This window comes from Notolepis coatsorum (assembly GCF_963971535.1).
Source record: "Notolepis coatsorum genome assembly, contig: SUPER_15_unloc_1, whole genome shotgun sequence".
In the NCBI taxonomy this organism is placed as follows: domain Eukaryota; kingdom Metazoa; phylum Chordata; class Actinopteri; order Aulopiformes; family Paralepididae; genus Notolepis; species Notolepis coatsorum.
In genome coordinates this window covers 3,406,292-3,427,358 of record NW_028174866.1, presented here as the reverse complement: position 1 = coordinate 3,427,358, position 21,067 = coordinate 3,406,292, and positions in this window count along the sequence as shown.

Here is a 21,067-nt window from a genome sequence, read left to right as displayed (position 1 = left end):
CAACATGGTAATAGCTGTGTTCTCAAACATGATTGGTGCCACATGCTGATTTGCAATTGAAACAGCTGTCCTGTCATAGAATACGTATAGCAGCCATTTAGGAACTGGAGACTACTGTACAGCTCCCAAGCTAGTGTGTTTTGTATGGTGGCTCTGGCTCCACCCTAAGTTCAAGTTTCTTTATTAGTTGTCATACAAAAATACAGAATACTTTTATATGAAATGCTTTTTTCCGTTTAGCTCCTGAGAGTGTGCTTCTGTAGATACAAAAAAATAGTTCATCAATATACATATATACAATACACAATACAGAGTAGGAAAAAAAAGTAACTGAGTTTCAATACAATACAGTATACAGTACAATGTAGCAATGGGATGGGGTACAACTTAGGGTAAGGTGCAATGAGGTATGAATGAGGTATGACTTGTAGTGCAAATCTCTTTACCAATAAATATAAAGTGTCTTAAAGTATCTAAAGTGAGTAAAGTGGGTGCTACAGTGAGTTGTTTATTTAAAGTGAGTGTGTACGTGTAGATGTGTGTGCTGTGGGTGTATTTGATGGTTGTTACATAGTGTTATTGTCATTGAGCATCCTGATGGCCTGGGGATAGAAGCTCCTTCTGAGTCTTTCTGTGCTTGCCATGAGACTCCGGTATCGCTTGCCTGCCCACAACAGTTCAAAGAAGCAGTTGTTTGGGTGACTAGAGTCTTTGATTATTCTCTTAGCCTTGCCCATGCACCGCTTGTTGTAAATGTTCTAGAGTGGGAAGCCCCCCTCCAATTGTGCGTTCGGCTGAACGGGCCACTCTCTGTAGTCTGCTACGGTCTTGTGCGGTGCTATTCCCAAACCAGGAGGTGATATTGCCAGTCAGGATGCTCTCTATTGTGCATGAGTAGAAGTTCTTAAGGATCTTCTGACTCACTTTGAACTTCCTTAGGCGCCTGAGGAAGTAGAGGCGTTGCCGTGCCTTCTTCACAACACTGTCAATGTGTGTGGTCCATGTCAAGTCCTCGGATATGTGGACTCCGAGGTACTTAAAGTTGTTCACTCTCTCGACCGGTGCCTCATCGATGATGAGGGGGCTGTAGTCCCTGGCCCCGGTCCTCCTAAAGTCCACAATCATCTCTTTTGTTTTGCTGACGTTCAGGGAGAGGTAGTTCTCTTGACACCACCGCGCCAGATCCTCTACCTCAGTGGTCACCAACCTTTTTAAGCCCAAGATCACCCTTTTTTTTGAAGGCAAGATCTACCTATTGAAAGCGTTGAGAGAAAAAGACAGCCAAGATTGTACTTTAAACTAAATGACTTTTATTTGCCTGTATTCTAATTACATGCAATGCTTTGGTCCAACATTAAAACGTCAAAGTAGAACTGCAATGTGTACTTTCTCAGTCAGTGCTAAGTGCAGTCATCTTATGCAGCATCACTTTTCACATCAAAACAAAAGTAGAACTGTAATGTGGACCTTCTCCTATTAACATTGCCAAACATATTTACAATTAGCATTTTATAAAGTAGAACTGTAATATGTACTTTCTCAGTCAGTGCTAAGTGCAGTCCTCTTATGCAGCATCACTTTTCACATCAAAACAAAAGTAGAACTGTAATGTGGACCTTCTCCTATTAACATTGCCAAACATATTTACAATTAGCATTTTATAAAGTAGAACTGTAATATGTACTTTCTCAGTCAGTGCTAAGTGCAGTCCTCTTATGCAGCATCACTTTTCACATCAAAACAAAAGTAGAACTGTAATGTGGACTCTCATATTATTAACATTAGAAAATGCTCATTGTAAATATGTTTGTCAAAGTAGAACTGTAATATGTACTTTCTCAGTCAGTGCTAAGTGCAGTAATCTTATGCAACATCACTTTTAACATCAAAACAAAAGTAGAACTGTAATGTGGATAACAATAAAAAAAAAAAAAAAAAATTCAGGGAAATATCTACAGGGTAGGTCTCAAAGATCGACCAGTCGATCGCGATCGACGGGTTGGTGACCACTGCTCTACCTCTTCCAGGTAGGCCCTCTCGTCGTTGGCAGAGATCAGGCCCACCACTACTGTGTCGTCAGCAAACTTGATGATTGTGTTGTTGTTCCGCTGAGCCACACAGTCATGTGTGTACAGCGAGTAGAAGAGGGGACTCAGAACACAGCCCTGGGGGTCCCCTATGTTGAGCGTGATGGATGAGGAGGTGCAGTTGCCTGCTCTCACCACCTGGGGTCGTTCCGTCAGGAAGTCCAAGACCCACTGGCAGAAGTCATAGTTCAAGCCCAGGTCCCTGACCTTGGCTACGAGTTTGGAGGGCGACAGTGGCTCCCACTTGTAATCCCCCCACACCCCCACCACAGACAGCCAATACCCAAATTCTGTCAACCCTCCCCCATTCACCCACATTTACCCTCACCAACCCCCCTATGTCTACCCCTCCCGAACCCCCTTCCTTACCTCGCCCTTCCTCCTCCTCCTAATTCTCCCCCTCTAATTCACCCTAGCCTCCTCTGATCCTGAACCCTGGGCCATTCTACCCAGAATTCCCATCTCTGCCCTATAAAGAGCCCCGCCTGAGTGGACTCTGGAGCTCACCATGGGGACACTAGGCCTGAGTGGACTCTGGAGCTCACCGTGGGGACACTAGGTCTGAGTGGACTCTGGAGCTCACCGTGGGACACTAGGTCTGAGTGGACTCTGGAGCTCACCGTGGGACACTAGGTCTGAGTGGACTCTGGAGCTCACCATGGGGACACTAGGTCTGCAGGACTCTGGAGCTCACCGTGGGGACACTAGGTCTGAGTGGACTCTGGAGCTCACCGTGTGACACTAGGTCTGAGTGGACTCTGGAGCTCACCGTGGGGACACTAGGTCTGAGTGGACTCTGGAGCTCACCGTGGGACACTAGGTCTGAGTGGACTCTGGAGCTCACCGTGGGGACACTAGGTCTGAGTGGACTCTGGAGCTCACCGTGGGACACTAGGTCTGAGTGGACTCTGGAGCTCACCATGGGGACACTAGGTCTGAGTGGACTCTGGAGCTCACCATGGGACACTAGGTCTGAGTGGACTCTGGAGCTCACCATGGGGACACTAGGTCTGAGTGGACTCTGGAGCTCACCGTGGGGACACTAGGTCTGAGTGGACTCTGGAGCTCACCGTGGGACACTAGGTCTGAGTGGACTCTGGAGCTCACCGTGGGACACTAGGTCTGAGTGGACTCTGGAGCTCACCATGGGACACTAGGTCTGAGTGGACTCTGGAGCTCACCGTGGGACACTAGGTCTGAGTGGACTCTGGAGCTCACCGTGGGACACTAGGTCTGACTCTGGAGCTCACCATGGGGACACTAGGTCTGAGTGGACTCTGGAGCTCACCGTGGGACACTAGGTCTGAGTGGACTCTGGAGCTCACCGTGGGACACTAGGTCTGAGTGGACTCTGGAGCTCACCGTGGGACACTAGGCCTGCAGGACTCTGGAGCTCACCGTGGGGACACTAGGTCTGAGTGGACTCTGGAGCTCACCGTGGGACACTAGGTCTGAGTGGACTCTGGAGCTCACCGTGGGACACTAGGTCTGAGTGGACTCTGGAGCTCACCGTGGGGACACTAGGTCTGAGTGGACTCTGGAGCTCACCGTGGGACACTAGGTCTGACTCTGGAGCTCACCGTGGGACACTAGGTCTGAGTGGACTCTGGAGCTCACCGTGGGACACTAGGTCTGAGTGGACTCTGGAGCTCACCGTGGGACACTAGGTCTGAGTGGACTCTGGAGCTCACCATGGGACACTAGGTCTGAGTGGACTCTGGAGCTCACCGTGGGGACACTAGGTCTGAGTGGACTCTGGAGCTCACCGTGGGACACTAGGTCTGACTCTGGAGCTCACCGTGGGACACTAGGTCTGAGTGGACTCTGGAGCTCACCATGGGACACTAGGTCTGAGTGGACTCTGGAGCTCACCGTGGGGACACTAGGTCTGAGTGGACTCTGGAGCTCACCATGGGGACACTAGGTCTGAGTGGACTCTGGAGCTCACCATGGGACACTAGGTCTGAGTGGACTCTGGAGCTCACCATGGGGACACTAGGTCTGAGTGGACTCTGGAGCTCACCGTGGGACACTAGGTCTGAGTGGACTCTGGAGCTCACCGTGGGACACTAGGTCTGAGTGGACTCTGGAGCTCACTGTGGGACACTAGGTCTGAGTGGACTCTGGAGCTCACCGTGGGGACACTAGGTCTGAGTGGACTCTGGAGCTCACCATGGGACACTAGGTCTGAGTGGACTCTGGAGCTCACCGTGGGGACACTAGGTCTGAGTGGACTCTGGAGCTCACCGTGGGACACTAGGTCTGAGTGGACTCTGGAGCTCACCGTGGGACACTAGGTCTGAGTGGACTCTGGAGCTCACCGTGGGGACACTAGGTCTGAGTGGACTCTGGAGCTCACCGTGGGACACTAGGTCTGAGTGGACTCTGGAGCTCACCGTGGGACACTAGGTCTGAGTGGACTCTGGAGCTCACCGTGGGGACACTAGGTCTGAGTGGACTCTGGAGCTCACCGTGGGGACACTAGGTCTGAGTGGACTCTGGAGCTCACCGTGGGACACTAGGTCTGAGTGGACTCTGGAGCTCACCGTGGGACACTAGGTCTGAGTGGACTCTGGAGCTCACCGTGGGACACTAGGTCTGAGTGGACTCTGGAGCTCACCGTGGGACACTAGGTCTGAGTGGACTCTGGAGCTCACCGTGGGGACACTAGGTCTGAGTGGACTCTGGAGCTCACCGTGGGACACTAGGTCTGAGTGGACTCTGGAGCTCACCGTGGGGACACTAGGTCTGAGTGGACTCTGGAGCTCACCATGGGACACTAGGTCTGAGTGGACTCTGGAGCTCACCGTGGGACACTAGGTCTGAGTGGACTCTGGAGCTCACCATGGGACACTAGGTCTGAGTGGACTCTGGAGCTCACCGTGGGACACTAGGTCTGAGTGGACTCTGGAGCTCACCGTGGGGACACTAGGTCTGAGTGGACTCTGGAGCTCACCATGGGACACTAGGTCTGAGTGGACTCTGGAGCTCACCGTGGGACACTAGGTCTGAGTGGACTCTGGAGCTCACCATGGGACACTAGGTCTGCAGGACTCTGGAGCTCACCGTTGGACACTAGGTCTGAGTGGACTCTGGAGCTCACCGTGGGACACTAGGTCTGAGTGGACTCTGGAGCTCACCGTGGGACACTAGGTCTGAGTGGACTCTGGAGCTCACCGTGGGACACTAGGTCTGAGTGGACTCTGGAGCTCACCGTGGGACACTAGGTCTGAGTGGACTCTGGAGCTCACCATGGGGACACTAGGTCTGAGTGGACTCTGGAGCTCACCATGGGACACTAGGTCTGAGTGGACTCTGGAGCTCACCGTGGGACACTAGGTCTGCAGGACTCTGGAGCTCACTGTGGGACACTAGGTCTGAGTGGACTCTGGAGCTCACCGTGGGACACTAGGTCTGAGTGGACTCTGGAGCTCACCGTGGGGACACTAGGTCTGAGTGGACTCTGGAGCTCACCGTGGGACACTAGGTCTGAGTGGACTCTGGAGCTCACCATGGGGACACTAGGTCTGAGTGGACTCTGGAGCTCACCGTGGGACACTAGGTCTGAGTGGACTCTGGAGCTCACCGTGGGACACTAGGTCTGAGTGGACTCTGGAGCTCACCGTGGGACACTAGGTCTGAGTGGACTCTGGAGCTCACCGTGGGACACTAGGTCTGAGTGGACTCTGGAGCTCACCGTGGGACACTAGGTCTGAGTGGACTCTGGAGCTCACCATGGGGACACTAGGTCTGAGTGGACTCTGGAGCTCACCGTGGGACACTAGGTCTGAGTGGACTCTGGAGCTCACCATGGGGACACTAGGTCTGAGTGGACTCTGGAGCTCACCATGGGGACACTAGGTCTGAGTGGACTCTGGAGCTCACCGTGGGACACTAGGTCTGAGTGGACTCTGGAGCTCACCGTGGGGACACTAGGTCTGCAGGACTCTGGAGCTCACCGTGGGACACTAGGTCTGAGTGGACTCTGGAGCTCACCATGGGGACACTAGGTCTGAGTGGACTCTGGAGCTCACCATGGGGACACTAGGTCTGAGTGGACTCTGGAGCTCACCGTGGGGACACTAGGTCTGAGTGGACTCTGGAGCTCACCGTGGGACACTAGGTCTGAGTGGACTCTGGAGCTCACCATGGGGACACTAGGTCTGAGTGGACTCTGGAGCTCACCGTGGGACACTAGGTCTGAGTGGACTCTGGAGCTCACCGTGGGACACTAGGTCTGAGTGGACTCTGGAGCTCACCGTGGGGACACTAGGTCTGAGTGGACTCTGGAGCTCACCGTGGGACACTAGGTCTGAGTGGACTCTGGAGCTCACCGTGGGACACTAGGTCTGAGTGGACTCTGGAGCTCACCGTGGGACACTAGGTCTGCAGGACTCTGGAGCTCACCATGGGGACACTAGGTCTGAGTGGACTCTGGAGCTCACTGTGGGACACTAGGTCTGAGTGGACTCTGGAGCTCACCATGGGGACACTAGGTCTGAGTGGACTCTGGAGCTCACCGTGGGGACACTAGGTCTGAGTGGACTCTGGAGCTCACCGTGGGACACTAGGTCTGAGTGGACTCTGGAGCTCACCATGGGGACACTAGGTCTGAGTGGACTCTGGAGCTCACTGTGGGACACTAGGTCTGAGTGGACTCTGGAGCTCACCATGGGACACTAGGTCTGAGTGGACTCTGGAGCTCACCGTGGGACACTAGGTCTGAGTGGACTCTGGAGTTCACCGTGGGACACTAGGCCTGAGTGGACTCTGGAGCTCACCATGGGAACACTAGGTCTGAGTGGACTCTGGAGCTCACCGTGGGAACACTAGGTCTGAGTGGACTCTGGAGCTCACCGTGGGAACACTAGGTCTGAGTGGACTCTGGAGCTCACCGTGGGACACTAGGTCTGCAGGACTCTGGAGCTCACCGTGGGACACTAGGTCTGAGTGGACTCTGGAGCTCACCGTGGGACACTAGGTCTGAGTGGACTCTGGAGCTCACTGTGGGGACACTAGGTCTGAGTGGACTCTGGAGCTCACCGTGGGACACTAGGTCTGAGTGGACTCTGGAGCTCACCATGGGACACTAGGTCTGAGTGGACTCTGGAGCTCACCGTGGGACACTAGGTCTGAGTGGACTCTGGAGCTCACCGTGGGACACTAGGTCTGAGTGGACTCTGGAGCTCACCATGGGACACTAGGTCTGAGTGGACTCTGGAGCTCACCGTGGGACACTAGGTCTGAGTGGACTCTGGAGCTCACCGTGGGACACTAGGTCTGAGTGGACTCTGGAGCTCACCGTGGGACACTAGGTCTGAGTGGACTCTGGAGCTCACTGTGGGGACACTAGGTCTGAGTGGACTCTGGAGCTCACCATGGGGACACTAGGTCTGAGTGGACTCTGGAGCTCACCATGGGGACACTAGGTCTGAGTGGACTCTGGAGCTCACCGTGGGACACTAGGTCTGCAGGACTCTGGAGCTCACCATGGGGACACTAGGTCTGAGTGGACTCTGGAGCTCACCGTGGGACACTAGGTCTGAGTGGACTCTGGAGCTCACCGTGGGACACTAGGTCTGAGTGGACTCTGGAGCTCACCGTGGGACACTAGGTCTGAGTGGACTCTGGAGCTCACCGTGGGACACTAGGTCTGACTCTGGAGCTCACCGTGGGACACTAGGTCTGAGTGGACTCTGGAGCTCACCGTGGGACACTAGGTCTGAGTGGACTCTGGAGCTCACCGTGGGACACTAGGTCTGAGTGGACTCTGGAGCTCACCGTGGGGACACTAGGTCTGAGTGGACTCTGGAGCTCACCGTGGGACACTAGGTCTGAGTGGACTCTGGAGCTCACCGTGGGACACTAGGTCTGAGTGGACTCTGGAGCTCACCGTGGGACACTAGGTCTGAGTGGACTCTGGAGCTCACCGTGGGACACTAGGTCTGAGTGGACTCTGGAGCTCACCGTGGGACACTAGGTCTGAGTGGACTCTGGAGCTCACCGTGGGGACACTAGGTCTGAGTGGACTCTGGAGCTCACCGTGGGACACTAGGTCTGAGTGGACTCTGGAGCTCACCGTGGGACACTAGGTCTGAGTGGACTCTGGAGCTCACCGTGGGACACTAGGTCTGAGTGGACTCTGGAGCTCACCATGGGGACACTAGGTCTGAGTGGACTCTGGAGCTCACTGTGGGACACTAGGTCTGAGTGGACTCTGGAGCTCACCATGGGACACTAGGTCTGAGTGGACTCTGGAGCTCACCGTGGGACACTAGGTCTGAGTGGACTCTGGAGCTCACCATGGGACACTAGGTCTGAGTGGACTCTGGAGCTCACCGTGGGGACACTAGGTCTGAGTGGACTCTGGAGCTCACCGTGGGGACACTAGGTCTGAGTGGACTCTGGAGCTCACCGTGGGGACACTAGGTCTGAGTGGACTCTGGAGCTCACCATGGGACACTAGGTCTGAGTGGACTCTGGAGCTCACCGTGGGACACTAGGTCTGAGTGGACTCTGGAGCTCACCGTGGGAACACTAGGTCTGAGTGGACTCTGGAGCTCACCGTGGGACACTAGGTCTGAGTGGACTCTGGAGCTCACCGTGGGACACTAGGTCTGAGTGGACTCTGGAGCTCACCGTGGGACACTAGGTCTGAGTGGACTCTGGAGCTCACCGTGGGGACACTAGGTCTGAGTGGACTCTGGAGCTCACCATGGGACACTAGGTCTGAGTGGACTCTGGAGCTCACCGTGGGACACTAGGTCTGCAGGACTCTGGAGCTCACCGTGGGACACTAGGTCTGCAGGACTCTGGAGCTCACCATGGGGACACTAGGTCTGAGTGGACTCTGGAGCTCACCATGGGGACACTAGGTCTGAGTGGACTCTGGAGCTCACCGTGGGGACACTAGGTCTGACTCTGGAGCTCACCGTGGGACACTAGGTCTGAGTGGACTCTGGAGCTCACCGTGGGACACTAGGTCTGCAGGACTCTGGAGCTCACCATGGGGACACTAGGTCTGAGTGGACTCTGGAGCTCACCGTGGGACACTAGGTCTGAGTGGACTCTGGAGCTCACCGTGGGGACACTAGGTCTGAGTGGACTCTGGAGCTCACCGTGGGACACTAGGTCTGAGTGGACTCTGGAGCTCACCGTGGGGACACTAGGTCTGAGTGGACTCTGGAGCTCACCGTGGGACACTAGGTCTGAGTGGACTCTGGAGCTCACCGTGGGACACTAGGTCTGAGTGGACTCTGGAGCTCACCGTGGGACACTAGGTCTGAGTGGACTCTGGAGCTCACCGTGGGACACTAGGTCTGAGTGGACTCTGGAGCTCACCATGGGGACACTAGGTCTGAGTGGACTCTGGAGCTCACCGTGGGACACTAGGTCTGAGTGGACTCTGGAGCTCACCGTGGGACACTAGGTCTGAGTGGACTCTGGAGCTCACCGTGGGACACTAGGTCTGAGTGGACTCTGGAGCTCACCGTGGGACACTAGGTCTGAGTGGACTCTGGAGCTCACCATGGGGACACTAGGTCTGAGTGGACTCTGGAGCTCACCATGGGGACACTAGGTCTGAGTGGACTCTGGAGCTCACAGTGGGACACTAGGTCTGAGTGGACTCTGGAGCTCACCGTGGGACACTAGGTCTGAGTGGACTCTGGAGCTCACCATGGGACACTAGGTCTGAGTGGACTCTGGAGCTCACCGTGGGACACTAGGTCTGAGTGGACTCTGGAGCTCACTGTGGGACACTAGGTCTGAGTGGACTCTGGAGCTCACCATGGGGACACTAGGTCTGAGTGGACTCTGGAGCTCACCGTGGGACACTAGGTCTGCAGGACTCTGGAGCTCACCGTGGGGACACTAGGTCTGAGTGGACTCTGGAGCTCACCGTGGGACACTAGGTCTGAGTGGACTCTGGAGCTCACCGTTGGACACTAGGTCTGACTCTGGAGCTCACCGTGGGACACTAGGTCTGAGTGGACTCTGGAGCTCACCGTGGGACACTAGGTCTGAGTGGACTCTGGAGCTCACCATGGGGACACTAGGTCTGAGTGGACTCTGGAGCTCACCGTGGGACACTAGGTCTGAGTGGACTCTGGAGCTCACCGTGGGACACTAGGTCTGAGTGGACTCTGGAGCTCACCATGGGACACTAGGTCTGACTCTGGAGCTCACCGTGGGACACTAGGTCTGAGTGGACTCTGGAGCTCACCGTGGGACACTAGGTCTGAGTGGACTCTGGAGCTCACCGTGGGACACTAGGTCTGAGTGGACTCTGGAGCTCACCGTGGGACACTAGGTCTGAGTGGACTCTGGAGCTCACCGTGGGGACACTAGGTCTGAGTGGACTCTGGAGCTCACCGTGGGACACTAGGTCTGAGTGGACTCTGGAGCTCACCGTGGGACACTAGGTCTGAGTGGACTCTGGAGCTCACCATGGGACACTAGGTCTGAGTGGACTCTGGAGCTCACCATGGGACACTAGGTCTGAGTGGACTCTGGAGCTCACCATGGGACACTAGGTCTGAGTGGACTCTGGAGCTCACCATGGGGACACTAGGTCTGAGTGGACTCTGGAGCTCACCATGGGGACACTAGGCCGGTGGCACCGCTGGGTCATTCAGCCATATACTCTGAAATAAATCTGTTTATCAAGTCTATCCTTGACTATCTACATTCATTGACCGGGGTTCAATTCCCTCACAGGACCTCTGCACAGAATCTCTGCACACTGAGAAGGGGGTGGGTGAGACAGAGAGTTAGGGGGAGGAAGCTGAAAACTGTATCTTCGTAGGGCCATAGAATTAGGGACCGGGTAAATAGGTGCAAACCGGCCCCTCCCTGAACTAATTGAAGGGGCGTTCTTACAGCTGGAGAGGGTCCCGACTCTAATCACCGTGTGGACGTCCCTCTGGAAGGGTTAGGGGCGTTCTTACAGCTGGAGAGGGTTATATGTGGTCTAGTGCCATTGTTTGGGTTTGGGGGGTGTTTTTAGGACCCGTAGCGCAGAGTAGAAGGGGGTGAACCAAAGGTGGTGGCAGTGCTACCCACTAATAGGACCCAGTGATCGGTCATCCCCTTAACCCTTTCACTACCACACTACCAAAGGGTTAACCCATTCACTTGCGACAATACAGAAGGTTAACCCTTTCACAACCACACTACAGACGGTTAACCCTTTCACTACCACACTACAGAAGGTTAATAACCTTCTGTAGTGTGGTAGTGAAAGGGTTAACAGAGTGGTTCTAGTTATTACATATCTAATGTACAAGAACACCATGGGAACCAGGAGACATGAGGATATCTACAGATGCATATGGTTTGATGACAAGAGGACCAGGGCCATGCGACTGGAAACAGACCACTTGGTGACAAAGTGACAAATAAACATTATTTCAATGTATTATTGTTTGGTCCAAATCACTGCTAATTGTTATTCATCCTTTATGATGTGTGTAAACTTGATGTAGAAAATTTAAGAAAGTGTGTTCTTAAAGTAAAAAAAGGGATCATTTAAATAATGATTTGTGGTCATCAAAAACGACACATTTAACGAATAATTTGAATATTTAATTTTGAAATGAATAACTTTGAAAAGATATAGCAAAAAAATACTCTGCCATGCATGAAATACAATAGAAAATACGGGTACTTTTTTACCCATGTTGCGCATTAGTGGGGGTTTGCATAGCTTGCGCATCAAAGGGTTAAAATAGTTAGCTACCTAGCCACTTCATTGTCTCAGTCATGTTCACCAGTACATAGGTGCCTAGGCAATGTGACATGCTGGCTTCCTCTGCCTATTGTACACTGAAGATTAGTAGCCTGTTCTGCAATCTGCCTAATTTCCAGTTATTTATACTGCAATTACGAGCAGGGAGTAAGGAGGAAATGTTGTTGTACCGGTTGTACTAGAGCCAGAACCCAAATGCAGAAATAAACAGGGAGAGACGAGGAATCAGAAAAAACCCAAGTCAAGTCAAGTCAAGTAATTTATTTATAAAGCACATTTAAAAGCTCAAGAGCCAACCAAAGTGCTGTACAGTCAAAGCATAAAATCAATGTCCTATAAAATACACAAATACAAAAAGGCACAACAGGACAGGGCAGTACATTCAGAAAATAGGACAAGTGGATAGGGGAGCACAACGTACAGTATAGCACACAGGGGACAGAGGAGCACAAGAAGAGATACAAGAGGGAGGGGGCACGATAAAATGGCATGGGAGTGTGTGGGTTAGGGTGTGGGAGAATCAGGGTTAATCGAAGGCTAGGGAATAAAAGTGGGTTTTTAGACGGGCCTTAAATGTCTCCAGCGAGGGGGGGCAGATTAGATCTCCAGGGGAAGCTGGTTCCATAGTTTGGGGGCCACGGCATTGAAGGAGCGATCGCCTCTCTTTTTGAGTCTGGTGCGGGGGGGGGGACCAGCCAAGCCTGGTTGGAGGATCTTAGTGACCTGGGTGCTGCGTAGGGGGTGATGAGCTCGGTGATGTATAGGGGTGCTGCACCCGATAGTGCCTTAAAGGTGAGGAGGAGGATTTTGAAGTCTATTCTAAGTGGGACTGGGAGCCAGTGTAGGGAGGCTATGAGTGGTGTGATGTGCTCTCTCTTTCTGGTGCCGGTAAGGAACCTAGCTGCAGAGTGCTGGACCATTTTGAGGCGGGACATGGCTGCCTGACTGATGCCGGTGTGTAGAGGGCATTGCAGTAGTCAAGGCGTGATGTGATGAATGCATTGACTACTGTTTCCAGGTCGACGGGTGAAAGGATTGTTTTTATTTTACTGATGTTGCAGAGTTGGAAGAAGCATGACTTGACTACGGCATTTACCTGCCGGTCGAATTTGAGCTCTGGGTCAAAGATTACACCCAGGCTCTTGACGTGGTGTTTGAGGTGGGTGGAGAGTTGTCCTAGGCTGTTGGAGAGTGTTTTGGTGGAAGAGGGGGGGCCAAAAAAAATTATCTCTGTTTTATTTTCATTTAGCTGTAGGAAGTTGAGGGCCATCCAGCTTTTTATGTCCCGAAGAAAGTTTTTAAGAGAGTCTAGGTTAGCTGTGTCAGAGGGGTTGAGGGGAAGGTAGATTTGGGAGTCATCGGCATAAAAGTGATATGAAATGTTGTGTTATATATACAACCCAACAGTCTGTATATTTATTATATAGCAGAAATACGGTAACCAGGTCCAGGGAGTCGGCACGTAGAAGGGTAGTCAGACAAGCGGGGGGTCGTAGACAGAGCCGGGTTCTCAGACAGTCCAGAAGGTAAACGAGGAGAAGAGTAGGCGGGAGGCAGGCGGAGGTCATACACAGGATCCTGAACACAAGGACAGGGAGAGGAGCCAGGTAGAGGACTGTGGGCAAGGAGGACAAGACAGGGTTAGACAAGGCAAAATGGGTAAGGGAATAATACAAGGACGAGCACTAAATACTATGACTGACTGGTATCTAATACATATTTATTGCAACAATAGCACTATTCATTATAACAAATAGCACCCGGTATTGTGTGACATTAGGGCAGAACACATTGAATGTACTAATAATACCGCTGTAGAACATATTTCAAATTCGCGTTCACTGAATGCCTTTGTGTGAAAAACACAACCTTGAAGGCAACAACACGACAACAACACGACGGCAACAGAATGTTTATGTGATTCTCTTTTTTCCAGGATGGCTGCCTGTAACATAGCAACCATTATTTTGTGCAAGAGACAATGGTTGCTATGTGGAAAACGATAGTTGCTATGTGTTGATTTATGAGAAATACTGTATATCAACAAAAACATAATAATTTGGTGTCTTATTACTTTTAAAGGTCCCCTGTCTTATAAATAGCCTTTTCCAGTGTTTAGCATTGTTTTCTAGCAATGTGGGGTTGTACCAACACTGATTTGATGTGAAATCTCTAGCTCCTCCCGTTTCTTCAGTTCAGCTCAGACAAGGACCTCCCCCACTGAACCAAGCCGTTCAGAATCGACTCTCTATCCTACGTAGCAAGGCGCTGATCTGGTTGTAGTCACCGCCCACAATCAACAATTCGCTCGAGAACGGAGCAGTGGGAATAATGTGGAAGCGGTCTCCCTGTCACCGACTCTCCCTCTCTCTCTCTCCCTCTCTCTCTCTCCCTCTCTCTCTCTCCCTCTCTCTCTCCCTCTCTCGCTCCACCTGCATTTTACACACAATCGCGAGGAGCCGCTCACACAGCGCACACGCGTGCACGGAGCGATCTATCCTCTCTCTCTCTCCCTCTCTCTCTCCCTCTCTCTCTCTTGCTCGCTCGTTCTCTCTCTCGCTCTCTCTCGTATGTATCACGCTGTGTGGGTGACTGTCACTCAAAGCGCTTATGGGCGGCGCCCAGCCCAAAACAGCTTGAAATCTTGAGGTGGAAAAATGCTGCTTTAGGGCTTGCGTCCATCTACAGCATTTTTCCAGCTGAAAAGCGCTGGCAGAGCGCTGGGTAGTACTGGGATGAAGCGCTTGCGGCGAGAAAATAGAACTCTGAAAAGTTCAGAAGTTTTCAACTTTAAACGCAGGCTGAAACGCACTGAAAAAAGAAGCCCTCCGCAGCGCATTTCCTATAGGCGGCCGCATGTGCTCCCTCCTCATTGGGAACAATTGAAAAAAGACGCTTGCGCCCAGAAAAATGCGGTAGATGGACGCAAGCCCTTAGAGTACTTGATTAGAAATACAAAACAATGAATTTTTTTGAAAATAACAAAATTGCCCAAATAGTGAAAGGAATAGCAAAACATGGGACGTTTAAATTATTCACGGAATAGCAATAATATGCTTTCTGTATTTCTGTATGACAACTATAAAGAAACTTGAAACTTCCCAGTGCACAGAAATTATGCATTTACTTTTGAAAGTGGTTAACAATGGTTACAGGCAGCCATCCTGGACGGAAGACAATTACACAAGCATTCACTGCAAGTATTATATTCCTCGCAAAAAAAGAAGCAATTGAGCTGTGTCAGATACGTATGTCAGTGCTTTCATCGCAGGCTAGGGGGGGGGGGGGGGGGTCTAAATCTGCCCTCCTGCTACTCACTTGTCTGAGGACATTTCTTCGATTCTTCGTGTGTTGCGAGCAAGACAAACATTTGCAAATCCTGCTTCTTTTCGGGGCAAATGTTATCCACTATCCACAAATTCTCCCTCAGCAGAAGACTTTCTGTGTTTCACAATTAGCATCACCACTTAATAACTAGCCCTGGTAGTGTTTAGTGATTAGAATCACCACTTCATAACTAGCCCTGGTAGTGTTTAGTGATTAGTGTCAGAGTATTAGAGTCATTACGGTAACCTGCAGTACGTCAGTGTGGTGATGCAACAGGACTGGGCACTGGCATAATCAGTGCAAATCCAAAGCGGTGAGTGAAGTAACGGAGACAGATGAGCAGAGTGAATACTTCTTGGGATCAGTGAATGCAAACACTGGGTAATGAGCAGTGGACAGTGCAGCTCCTCATTGGTGCAACACCAGTGCAGTTCAAGATTGATACTGGGGCAGATGCTAGTGTTATGTGCGAGGAGACTTTTAATGTGCTTATCCCAGAGAGGGAACTAAGCCAGACCAGTGTATCACTGAGCAGAGGAAAGTCTGTCAATAACTTACTCAGCCGGTCCACAGCAGCAGAGATGGGCCTCGTGAAACGGATCGAGGAGGTCCACGGTGCCTTTGGAGACCATGGCACACTAAAGACAGAGCCGGTAAAGATTCAGCTCAAGGACGACGCCACTCCATACACACACAGCACGCAGAGTCCCAATACCACTCATGCCCAAGGTCAGGGAGGAGCTTCGCCGCATGGAGGAGAACGGCATCATAGAGGTGGTAACCGAGCCAACGGACTGGTGTGCCCCCATGGTGCCTGTGCTCAAAAAGACTGGAAAGGTGCGTATATGTGTCGATCTTAAGAAGCTAAATGAACGGGTCAAGAGACAGAGATTCATCCTACCTACACCGGAAGAGATCACAGCCAAGCTGAGTGGAGCAACAATGTTCTCCAGCCTCGATGCAGCCTCAGGGTTCTTCCAGATACCTCTGCACAGCGAGAGCACCCGGCTGACCACCTTCATCACTCCATTCAGGTACTGTTTCCGGCGCCTACCGTTTGGAATAACAAGCGCGCCGGAGATATTCCAAAGGAAAATGACAGACACTCCAAGGCCTGCAAGTCGTCGCCGTCTATATGGACGACATCATTGTGTATGGAAAAGATATGGAAGAACATGACCTCTGCCTCCAGAAGGTCCTAGAGAGAGTCGAGTCTGCTGAGCTCAAGCTCAACAAGGACAAGTGCGTGCTCAGGCAGAAGCAGCTCCATTTCCTGGGGCAGGTGGTCGACACCTCGGGCGTGCGGCCAGATCCAGCAAAAGTGCTGGCCATCCGGGAGCTCGCCGCGCCCGAGAACGTGCACGAGCTCAAACGAGTCCTCGGCATGGTGAACTATCTGGGAAAATACGTGCCAAACCTGTCCACAGTGGGCCAGCCACTGTACGAGTTGCTCCGGTCCAAAACAGTCTGGACCTGGGGCCCAGCACAACAAACAGCTTTTGAGAAGTTGAAAGAGCTCCTGATGACATCGCCAGTGTTAACCTTCTATGACGTCAACAGACCCACTGCAGTCTCGGCTGACGCAAGCAGCTACGGGGTCGGTGCTGTGCTGCTGCAGCTCCATGGAGAAGACTGGAAGCCAGTCGCATACTGCTCCAGGAGGCTGACTGATGCGGAAACTAGGTATGCGCAAATTGAAAAAGACTGTTTGGCGAGTGTCTGGACCTGTGAGAGGTTCGAGAAATACCTCTACGGCCTTGAGAGTTTCAGTCTAGTGACGGACCACAAGCCCCTGGTCCCACTAATGAACAGTAAGGATTTGGACAACGTTACCACTAAGGTGCCAGAGACTTCTCATGCGGCTCATGCGCTTCAAGCCAGTGGCAGAGTATGCGCCTGGGAAGACCCTTGTAGTGGCAGATACACCGTCAAGGAGCCCCCTGAGACACACAGAGAACCAGACAGACACACACTCTGATGTGGAGTGCTACATTGCAGCTGTCATCGACAACGTGCCAGCTACTCCACAGAGGATGGACAGCATCCGAAAAGCTACAGCAGCTGATGAAAAGCTGCAGACAGTGATCGGCTACATCAGGTCAGGATGGCCTGAACACATGAATATGGCCTGACAAGCGACAGATCAAGCAGAAGGACGAGGCTGAAAAGAAGAAGCAAGCCTTCTACTACAACCGACGTCACAGGGTGAGACCCCTACCTCCACTACAGCCTGGTGGTAATGTCCTCAACAAGCTGGACCACCAGAAATGCTGGACAGCTCCTGCAGTAGTGACCAGCGAGAGTATATGATTCTACTGTCACCATGTATGCATATGCTCACTACATGTATTTATTGCTCCATATCCACCCACTACAAACATGGGAACTCTCTAACCCCCCCCCCCCCCCCCCAACGTCAAGGTAAGAGGACTTTAAGTCATGGTATCCATAAACTTCAATCGGTTTGGATCCTTTGAATGAATGAGAATGTCAACAAACACGGCGTCACGTTGAAATCACTGACTGCGCCCAGAGAGGAGTGGTTAGGCAAAAAATAGTTCAGAGTATATTTGCTTAGAAAACGTAATTGTCGAATTCAAGATTTTTTTATTTCTCCACGTGGTAAATACACAGGTCACAACATGTTTACAGGAACATTTTGGAGTGGTATTTGGAGTGTATTTCGTGACTGTAGGGCACTGTAGGGAACGTCAGGGTACAAATCTGACCCACTTCCAGTGATGAAGCTAAGCTACGCTAACAGAGCGGCTGTTCCCTAAGCCTAATGCATGCACAGAGACAAAAAAGGTATGTATCTTCTTGTCTAACTCCAGGGAAGATGTTAAATAAGCTAATTTCCCAAAATGTTGGAGTTTTCCTTTAACCACATAACAAAATGTTAAAAGAGTTCCAGGTGGTAGCGCTAACCACATAACAAAATGTTAAAAGAGTTCCAGGTGGTATTGTTAACCACATAACAAAATGTCAAAAGAGTACCGGAATGTAAACTGTTGTGATTTAATAATAATTTGTACTCTGAATGTTGAATATTGTTTATTGATGTTATAGAAGAATAGCACTGTTTCCACTTTCCACTTTATTGATTGCTATATAATAGCCTTGATAATACAGAAAGTGTATTTGTTTACTTTAATAAGGGAAGTAAAACTAAAAGGGGGAGATGTCAGAGTATTAGAGTCATTACGGTAACCTGCAGTACGTCAGTGTGGTAACATAGCGATATACGGGAGCGGGAGTTTTACGACGTTAGACTGACTTACGCTACTGAGTGCATGTGGCGCTTGTGTACATGCTCTACAACGGAGATAAAGTATTACCTCAACAAAAGCTACCTGACTGGACATTCCGTGTGTATTACAATTAGCATCACTTAATAACTAGCCCTGGTAGTGTTTAGTGATTAGAGTCACCACTTCATAACTAGCCCTGGTAGTGTTTAGTGATTAGCATCACCACTTCATAACTAGCCCTGGTAGTGTTTAGTGATTAGCATCACCACTTCATAACTAGCCCTGGTAGTGTTTAGTGATTAGCATCACCACTTCATAACTAGCCCTGGTAGTGTTTAGTGATTAGCATCACCACTTCATAACTAGCCCTGGTAGTGTTTAGTGATTAGCATCACCACTTCATAACTAGCCCTGGTAGTGTTTAGTGATGACATCACCACTTCATAACTAGCCCTGGTAGTGTTTAGTGATTAGCATCACCACTTCATAACTAGCCCTGGTAGTGTTTAGTGATTAGCATCACCACTTCATAACTAGCCCTGGTAGTGTTTAGTGATTAGCATCACCACTTCATAACTAGCCCTGGTAGTGTTTAGTGATTAGCATCACCACTTCATAACTAGCCCTGGTAGTGTTTAGTGATTACATCACCACTTCATAACTAGCCCTGGTAGTGTTTAGTGATTAGCATCACCACTTCATAACTAGCCCTGGTAGTGTTTAGTGATTAGCATCACCACTTCATAACTAGCCCTGGTAGTGTTTAGTGATTAGCATCACCACTTCATAGCCCTGGTAGTGTTTTCCGTTGACTCCTCCACCAGTATAAAACGCCTCTGCTGGGAGGCTAGGCTACATGTAGCTTCAAGCTGTTTCTCCACCCGTTCACTGCGGGACAATCGCTGGTATGAATTATGCTGAGTCTTGTAATATCTCTTCACATTGAACTCTTTCATAACATCCAAGGTCTCTTGGCAAATGAGACAAACACAACTGTTTTGCCTTTCATTGAAAAAGTATATTCAACATTCCACCGCTACCGAAAGCGACGGCCCTCGCTGTAGACGTGACGTTGCTTTACTGTGGCCATGTCCTCTACATGTACATAGCAGGAAATGTCTGTTGCTAAGTAACCGTCCATTTGCTTGTTTACCATCTGTTCATGAAACATGAGTTCCGCCTTGGTGCACTTGGTTGCCACAATAGTGCTGCCATAGTAAGGTATGGGCCACATGTACATCTTGAGAGAAGCCGGACGCTGGACGTTGTGCTTGCTCCACACAACACTTAGGGCGGAATCCACAGAGAATGGATTGCGCGAAGCAAATTGCATCCGTGGAGCCTGCTCTGCGTCTGTGAGCTATAATCCACTAAGGCACATTGATCGATGAGATACCAGCGCAGACACGCCCAATATATGTGTGGCTCGCGAGCAGTCTGCACTCTGCACCCCTGACAGCGCTCTTGGCAGAAATGAAATCAACAAATCAAGATGGAAAGCAGTAAAAAGAAACCTGCATTTAAAACCAACAACGGCAATCGACACATTCAGATTCAGATTCAGACAACTTTATTGATCCCGCGTGGGGCAATTCATATTTGCAGCTTCACCAACAAGCAACAAAGACAAACAAACAACAAAACCACTTGTTCCATGCCGTTCCTTCGAATGTGGAGAGATCTAATTCTGTATTTTAATCTGTATTTAACCTTTATCTATTCTATTCGGTGAAGACCAGTTATTCTAATTAAAGAATATACATTATCTATCTGTCCCACTTTGTCCCACCAAAATCGTACTGTTTTTGCATTCCTCTATACATTACGAAGTAAACAAAATACAATACAAAATGAACGGAATACTAAATAAAATAGATCTTATGAGTTATGAACAGTATCTAACTTGTTCGAGAAATATAAAGCCGCGTGCCAATAGCCTTCGCAACACGTGATTTAGAAATAAGGCTAAGCACTGACATTCCAAATGCTTGGTTCTGAGATGATCAATACAGTAAACATTTATTTCTGATAGGTGCTGATCAGCAGTAATGCAATGTCATGATTATTATTATTCTGAAGTTGTTATTATTATTATTATTATTATTATTATTATTATTATTATTATTATTATTATTATTATTATTATTATTATTATTATTATTATTATTATTATTATTATTATTATTATTATTATTATTATTATTATTATTATTATTATTATTATTATTATTATTATTATTATTATTATTATTATTATTATTATTATTATTATTATTATTATTAAATTTAAAGTTAATTAATAATTAATTAATAATAACTCCTCTCCTTCACTATAATCTAATTATGAAATCAGATATAGGCCAGGGCTCTCATTTATCAACAATGCGTAGAAAGTGTTCTATTTCCGTTCCTACGCACGGAATTTAGAATGTGTGTACACACAGAAAAATCACAAGTGCGTACACAGGTCCTACGCACACCTGCAAGTACTCTATCTATCTAGGTTGTCCTCGGACGGGCCCTCCATCGGTGCTTCCAGTCATCCCGATCCTCCATGCATCTGGCTAGCTCGCCGGTGCATTCTGTTCCCGCATCTCTCCTGAGTACGTCCACGTAGGTTAACGTGGGACGTCCTCGTGATCGATGCCCGTGTG